Source organism: Pristiophorus japonicus, chromosome 25 (genome assembly GCF_044704955.1).
Source record: "Pristiophorus japonicus isolate sPriJap1 chromosome 25, sPriJap1.hap1, whole genome shotgun sequence".
Classification (NCBI taxonomy): domain Eukaryota; kingdom Metazoa; phylum Chordata; class Chondrichthyes; family Pristiophoridae; genus Pristiophorus; species Pristiophorus japonicus.
In genome coordinates this window covers 8,703,817-8,712,601 of record NC_092001.1, presented here as the reverse complement: position 1 = coordinate 8,712,601, position 8,785 = coordinate 8,703,817, and positions in this window count along the sequence as shown.

Here is an 8,785-nt window from a genome sequence, read left to right as displayed (position 1 = left end):
ATATCAAAGAGATTAGACAAAGTCAACATGAAGTCATGAAAAGAAAATCATGTTTGATAAACCTACTCGAGTTTTTGAGGATGTAACTCATAGAAAAGTTAAGGGAGAACCAGTGAATATAGTGTATTTGGATTTTCAGAAGGCCTCTGATAAAGTCCCACGTAAGATATAGTGTGCAAAATTAAAACATATATGATAAGGGGTAATTTACTAGCATGGATTGAAAATTGGTTAATGGACTGGAAACAGGATCGATGGGCAGAGGGACCTGGTGTCCTTGTAAAATAGTCTATTGAAAGCATACATACAGGTGCAGCAAGCAGTGAGGAAGGCAGATAATATGTTGGCCTTCATTCCAAGAGGATGTGAGTAAATGAGTAAAGATGTGTTACTACAATTCTACAGGGCCTTGGTGAGACCGCACCTGGAGTATTGTGTGCAGTTTTGGTTTCGTTACCCAAGAAAGGATATACTTGCCATTGAGGGAGTGCAGCGAAGGATCACCAGATGGATTATTGGGATGGCAGGACTGTCGTATGAGCACAGATTGGGTCGACTCGGCCTGTATTCTGTAGAGTTTAGAAGAATGAGAGAGGATCTCATTGAAACGTATACCATTCTGAAAGGGTTGAATAGACTGGATGCGGGGAAGATGATGCACCTGATTGGGAAGGTTATAACAAGGGGTCACAGTCTCAGGATACGGGGTAGGAAATTTAGGAAGGACAAGGTGAGATTTTTTTTTCATTCAGAGAGTGGTGCAGCTATGGAATTCCCTACCACAGAAGGCTGTGAATGCCGAGTCACTGAATATATTTAAGAGGGAGATAGATTTCTAGACACAAAAGACATCAAGTGATATGGGGGAAACGCGTGAATATGGTGTTGAGATAGAGGATTAGGAATGATCATATTAAATGGTGGTGCAGACTCGAAGGGCCGAATGGACTACTACTGCTCCCGTTTTCTATGTTTCTATGTTAAAGGATCTAAATGGACTTATACTCTTCTTGTAGACCAAGCTCAAGGAACTGATCGGCTTCTGCCTCTCCTAAGGCTCAGATTTGAGGCGTTAATGGCCTCCTACTTTCCCTGTGCAACTGGGCAGTGCGGCTGAATGGCCTCCAGCTAATTCTGTGTAACAGGAAAGGGTGCCTCCTCGTCATCTATGCAGCAGGTACGAGCGGCCGAAGGCGTTCTACTATTCTTGTATAAAATTCCCAAGGATCTGCATTACTTCCTCTTGTCCTTTGCAACTGTCTCGAGGGGCGAATGGAACCCTGCTGTCCTTCTGTAACAGGTTCGATGGCTTGCTCTTGTTCCTGTGTAATAGACTCAGGTTCTAAGAGAACTCAATGGAAAAGTGGGTAGGATTGGAGCCACTTGTGTAGCAGGAATTGCAGGGAACGCAGTTTCCCTTCTCTGAAGTATCGATTTGCTGCAAAATGCGCTGAGCTGCCGAAGAAACACCAGATCATGACCTAAATTCCGACTAAAATCCGACCTATCCAGACTAATGCCACTTTCCAGCTCTTGGTCAATAGCCTTTTAAGTTACTGGAATTGAAGTGCACATTCAAGGACTTTTAAAAGTGGTGAGGACTTGTGCCTCTAAATCACTTTCAGGAGTGAGTTCCAGACTCTCACCACACCTGGGTGAAAACAGTGTACCTCAAATTCCGGAAAACCTCCTACCAATTACTTTAAATCTATGACACCTGGTTGTTGGCCATTCTGCGAAGGGAAATAGATCCTTTCTATGCACTCGATCTAGGTCACTCATAATTTTATTCACTTTAATACCGACCCCTTAGCCTCCTCTGTTCCAAAGAAAACAAACCGAGCCAATGCAATATTTACTCAGAGCTAAATTCACCATCCGTCTAAATCTAACCTGTATGCTCACGAGCGCTGTCTGATCATTCCTGTAATGCGGTGACCAGAGAAGCATGCAATAATCTAGCTGTGGCCAAACTACAGTTTTACACATTTGAAGCATAACATCCCCGATCTTATATTCTATGGCTCATCTAATGAAGGCAAGTATTCCGTGTTGCTTCTCAACATCGAAACATCGAAAATAGATTCAGCAGTACGCCATTCGACACTAGGATCCTGCACCACCACTCAATAAGATCATGGCTGATCATTCCCTCAGTACCGCTTTCCTGTTTCCTCCCTACCTCTTGATCCTTTTAGCCATAAGGGCCACACTAACTCCCTGTTGAATATATCCAATGAACTGGCATCAACAACTATTTGCGGCAGGGTGTTCCACAGGTTAACAACCCTCTGAGTGAAGAAGTTTCTCCTCATCTTCGTTCTAAATGGCCTACCCCTTATCCTAAGACTGTGTCCCCTGATTCTGGACTTTCCCAACATTTTGAACATTCTTCCCGCATCGAATCTTTCCAGTCCCGTCGGAATCTTAGATGTTTCTACGAGATCCCATCTCATCCTTCTGAACTCCAGTGTATAAAGGCCCAGTTGATCCAGTCTCTTTTCATATGTCAGTCGAGCCATCCCTGGAATCAGTCTGGTGAAACTTCGCTGCACTCCCTCAATAGCAAGAACTTCCTTCCTCAGATTAGGAGACCAAAACTGAACACAATATTCCAGGTGAGGTCTCACCAATACCCTTTACAACTGCAGTAAGACGACCCAGCTCCTATACTCAAATCCTCTAGCTATGAAGGCCAACATACCATTTGCCTTCTTCACAGCCTGCTGTACCTGCATGCCAACTTTCAATGATTGATGAACCAAGACACCCAGGTCTCGTTACACCTCACCTTTTCCTAATCTGCCGCCATGCAGATAATATTCTGCCTTCGTTGTTTTGCAATCAAAGTGGATAACTGCACATTTATCAACATTATACTGTATCTGCCATGTATTTGCCCACTCACTTAACCTGTCCAAGTCAACCTGCAGCCTCTTAGCGTCCTCCTCACGGCTCACACCGCCAGCTAATTTAGTTCCATCTGCAAACCTGGATATATTACACTCAATTCCTTCATCTGAATCATTAATGTATTCTGTGAAGAGCTGGGGTCCCAGCACTGAGCCCTGAGGCACTCCACTAGTCACTGCCGGCCATTCTGAAAATGACCCGTTTATCCCGACTCTCTGTTTCCTGTCTGCCAACCAGTTCTCAACACTTCGGTTCTGTCTTCACAAAGGAAGATACAGATCACCTTCCTAATGTACTAGGGGACAGTGGGTCGAGTGAGAATGAGGAACTGAAAGATATCCTTATTCGGTGGGAAATTGTGTTAGGGAAGTTGATGGGATTAAAGGCCGATAAATCCCCGAGTCCTAATAGTCTGCCTGTCAGAGTACTTAAGGAAGTGGCCCGAGAAATAGTGGATGCATTGGTGATCATTTTTCAACAATCTATCGACTGTGGATCAATTCCTATGGACTGGAGGGTAGCTAATGTAACGGCACTTTTTAAAAATGGAGGGAGAGACAAAGCGGCTAAGTGGGCACGCAGGTACAGCAGGTGGTAAAGAAGGCAAATGGTATGTTGGCCTTCGTAGCTAGGGGATTTGAATATAGGAGCACGGAGGTCTTACTGCAGTTATACAGGGCTTAATGAGGCCTCACCTGGAATATTGTGTTCAGTTTTGGTCTGCTAGTCTGAGGAAGGACGTTCTTGTTATTGAGGGAGTGCAGGGAAGGTTCACCAGACTGATTCCAGGGATGGCTGGGCTGTCATATGAGGAGAGACTGGATCAACTAGGCCTTTATTCACAGGAGTTTAGAAGGATGAGAGGGGATCTCATAGAGACATATAAGATTCTGATGGGACTGGACAGGTGAGATGCGGGAAGAATGTTATTGATATTGGGGAAGTCCAGAACCAGGGGAGATAGTCTTAGGATAAGGGACAGGCCATTTACGACTGAGATGAGGAGAAACTTCTTCACTCAGAGAGTTGTTGACCTGTGAAATTCCCTGCCGCAGAGAGTTGTTGATGCCAGTTCATTGGATATATTCAAGAGGGAGTTAGATATGGCCCTTACGGTTAAGGGGATCAAGGTGTATGGAGAGACAGCAGGACAGCGGTACTGATGGAATGGTCAGCCATGATCTGATTGAATGCCTGTGCAGGCTCGAATGGCCAAATGGCCGACTCCTGCACCTATTTTCTTTGTTTCTCTGTTTCTATCCACGTAAGTACATTACCCCCAATTCCATGTGCTCTGATTTTGCACACATATCTCTTGTATGGGACCTTATCTAAAGCCTTTTGAAAGTCCAAATACACCACATCCATTGGTTCTCCCTTGTCCACTCTGCAAGTTACATATTCAGAAAATTCTGGAAGATTCGTCAAGCTTGATTTTCCCTTCATAAATCGATGCTGACTTGGACCGACCATGTCACTGCTTTCCAAATGCGCTGCGATTTCATCTTTAATAATTGATTCCCCACGACTGATGTCAGGCTAACCGATCTTTAATTACCCATTTTCTCTCTCCCTCCTTTTTTAAAAAGTGGTGTTACATTACCAACCCTCTAGTCCAATGGAACTGATCCAGAGTCGATAGACTGTTGGAAAATGATCACGAATGCATCCACTATTTCTCGGGACACTTCCTTAAGTACTCTGGGATGCAGACTATCAGGCCCCGGGGATTTATCGGCCTTCAATCCCATCAATTTCCCCAACACAATTTCCCAGCTAATCAGCATATCCTTCAGTTCCTCCTTCGCACTAGACCCTCGGTCCCCGAGTACATCCAGAAGGTTATTTGTGTCTTCCGTCGTGAAGGCAGAACCAAAGTATTTGTTCAATTCGTCTGCCTTTTCTTTGTTCCCCATTATAAATTCACCTGAATCTGATTGCAAGGGAACTACGTTTGTCTTCACAAATCTTTTTGTCTTCACATATATATAAAAGCTTTGGCAGTCATTTTTTACGCTTCTGGCACACTTCGTCTCGTACTCTTTTTTCCCCCTCTTAACGAAACCCTTAGTCCTCCTTGGCAGAATTCTAAATATCCCCCAGTCCTCAGGTTTCCTGATTTTTCTGGCCAATTTATATAACTCTTCCTTGGATTTAACACTATCCTTAATTTCCCTTGTTAGCCACGGTTGAGCCATCTTCCCCGTTGTATTTTTACTCCAGACAGGGATGTACAATTGTTGAAGTTCATCTATGTGGTCTTTAAATGTTTGCCATTGCCTATCCACCGTCAACCCTTTAAGTATCATTTGCCAGTCTATTCTAGCCAATTCACGCCTCATACCATCGAAATTACCCTTCCTAAAGTTCAGGTCCTTAGTTTCTGAATTAACTGTTTCACTCTCCACCCTATAAAGAATTCTACCATGTTATGGTCACTCTTCCCCAAGGGGCCTCGCACAACAAGATTGCCAATTAGTCCCTTCTCATTACACATCACCTAGTCCACGATGGCCAGCTCTCTAGGTGGTTCCTCGACATATTGGTGTTTAAATCCATCCCTAATATACTCCAGGAAATCGTCCTCCACCGCATTGCTACCATTTTCGTCAGCCCAATCAATATAGAGATTACAGTCGCCCATGGGAACTGCTGTACCTTTATTGCACGCATCCCTTATTTCTTGTTGGATGCTGTCCCCAACCTCACTACTACTGTTTGGAGGTCTGTACACAATTCCCACTAGCGTTTTCTGCCATTTGGTATTCTGCAGCTCCCCCCATACGGTTGCCAAATCATCCAAGCTAATGTCCATCCTTATCATTGCATTCATTTCCTCTTTAACCAGCAACGCGACCCCGCCTCCTTTTCCTTTCTGTCTATCATTCACAAGCATCTTATCTACCTGCCCTGCTACCGTCAAGGATTCTGTGCACATGCACTCCAAGGTCATTTGCACCTCTACACTTATCAGTGGCCTAACATTTAATGTTTATTCGCTTTCACTATAAGCACTCTCCAAATGCATTATCTAACACTTCTCCGGGTTGAATTCCATTAAACCCCTGACCAGTTCTTTGATATCTACCTGCAATATACAGCTTTCTTCCTCATTATAAAGCATACCTGGTTGACCAATCTTTTAGTCACCTGCGCTAATTTGTATTTAGTGGTTCGGTGTCAAATTTGTATCGCCTAATACTCCTGTGAAGCGCCTTGGACATTTCGCTAATTTCAAGGTGCTAATTATATATAAATTGTTGCTGTTGTTTAAAATGTGTGTTACATAACGTTATATAGAGATTGCATCACAGAAAGAGACAATTGTACCTAACTGGTGTTGCTAGAGTTAATGTGCACACTACCCGACTTCACTTGATCCTATCAGCATATTGTTCTATTGCTTTCTCAGTCATGTGCTCTGGTATTCCCTTTAAAATGAATCTGTGCTATTCGCCTCAACTACTGCTCGTGTAGCATCTTCCACATTCTAACCACTCTTTGGTAAATAAGTTGCTCTTGAATTGTCTACTGAATTTATCGGTGACCTCCCGTTCTGAACTCCTGCACAATAGCAAACATTTTCTCCACATCAACTCGATCAAATACCTTCAAAATGTTAAAAATATATCTCACTTGTTTTTCGAGAAAGAAGCTCCCCAGACTGTTCAGTTTTTACCGAAATGTAAATTATTTCAGTTGTGACCGAAATTTTTCCTTCTTTGCTGTGAGATTCTGTGATTCTATGATTTAATTTTCACATCGTCTGGGAGATCCAATCGGGCAAGCATGCAGGCGGTCTCTCTGATAAATTGAACCGACGATTGGACTATTAAAGCAGCTCTACTGTGTAGCTGCGATGGCCGAGTGGTTAAGGCGTTGGACTCGAAATTTAGGTTCGATCCCTACTCGCAGCGATTCTACAGGTTCTTTTTTTATCGACTCAGGGGGATCTCATTGGAATCTGATCACAATTCCCTCCACTGCCCTTTATTACACTGATTGACGTGAAGCTGTTCGAACTGGAAACAGTAATAGTTTATCGGTATTAATTGTTGGTTTGTTGGGCACTATCTGCAAAGATCGGTGAGCAATATACACAGCATGAAAAAATGCCTTTTAATAAAGGTCAGTGCATTGTTTGGGAGGAACTCACCTTTAGCTTATGAGTGCGACCGAGGTTTGGTTTTATAAAGATGAACAAGTTTTGCCAAAATGACCACGGCAGCGTTTGACGTTGCAATTTTCTGATAACATCAGTGTTTGCATCAAAGTAGATGCCTTATCCATTAAGCGATGTGGCTCCTGCAGTTTTCAGCAGACTAATGTACAGCAAAATTCTAATGGGTCAAAGTGTAATAGAAAGGCAAGCATGACATCTCGGTGCCGCAATGCAAGGATATTCGGAACCCAGGACAGGGCTCTGAGCTAGTTAGAGTGGGTGAGCACTCAGATCACAGGACCCAAGAAAAAATGCAAAAGGCAGGAGGCAACAGAGCAGAGTAGCACTGGGGTAAGTGTAAACGACAAGATGATAGGAAGGGACAATATGTATGAATAAAAAGTGTCTGCAGGAGGGGTCAAAACTAAAAATCCTGGTTTAAAAACTGGTATTAAAACACTCTACCTAACCGCACGCAGCATTCGAAATAAAGTAAATGATTTGACGGCACAAATCATCATAAATGGGTATGATTTGGTGGCCATTACAGAAACGTTGCAGGTTGGCCAGGACAGGGAATTCAACATACAGTGGTATCTGACAACTCGGAAAGATAAACAAGAAGGGAAAGCAGGTGGGGTAGCTCTGTTAATAAGGGATGATATCAGGGCAGGTGTGAGAGACGATATTGGCTCTAATGAACAAAATGTTGAATCATTGTGGGTGGAGATTCGAGATAGTAAGGTGAAAAAGTCACTGGTGGGCGTAGTTTATAGGCCCCCAAATAATAGCTTCACGGTGGGGCGGGCAATAACCAAGGGAATAATGGAGGCATGTGAAAAAGAAACGGCAGTAATCATGGGGGATTTTAACCTACATATCGATTGGTCAAATCAAATCGCATGGGTAGCCTTGAGGAGGAATTCATAGAATGCACACGGGATTGTTTCTTTGAACAGTATGTTACTGAACATAAAAGGGAGCAAGCTATCTTAGATCTGGTCCTGTGTAATGAGACAGGAATAATAAACGATCTCCTAGTAAATGATCCTCTCGGAATGAGTGATCACAGTATGGTTGAATTTGTAATACAGTTTGAGGGTGAGGAAGTAGTGTCTCAAACGAGCGTACTATGCTTAACCAAAGGTGACTTCAGTGGGATGAGGGCAGAGTTGGCGGACGTAGACTGGAAACACAGACTAAATGGTGGCACAATTGAGGAACAGTGGAGGACTTTTATGGAGCTCTTTCATCGTGCTCAACAAAATATATATTCCAGTGAAAAAGAAGGGCGGTAAGAGAAGGGATAACCAGCCATGGATAACCAGGGAATTGAAGGAGAGTATCAAAATAAAAACCAATGCGTATAAGAGGGCCAAGGTTAGTGGGAAACTAGCAGATTGGGAACATTTTAAACGACAGCAAAGAATGACGAAGAAAGCAATAATGAAAGAAAAGATAGATTACGAAGGTAAACTTGCACAAAACATAAAAATAGTTAGTAAAAGCTTTTACCGATATATAAAACGGAAAAGAGTGACTAAAGTAAATGTTGGTCCATTAGAAGATGAGAAGCGGGATTTAATAATGGGAAATGTGGAACTGGCTGAGACCTCAAACAATTATTTTGCTTCGGTCTTCAGAGTGGAACACACAAAAACCATGCCAAAAATTGCTGGTCACGGGAATGTGGGAAGGAAGGACCTTGAG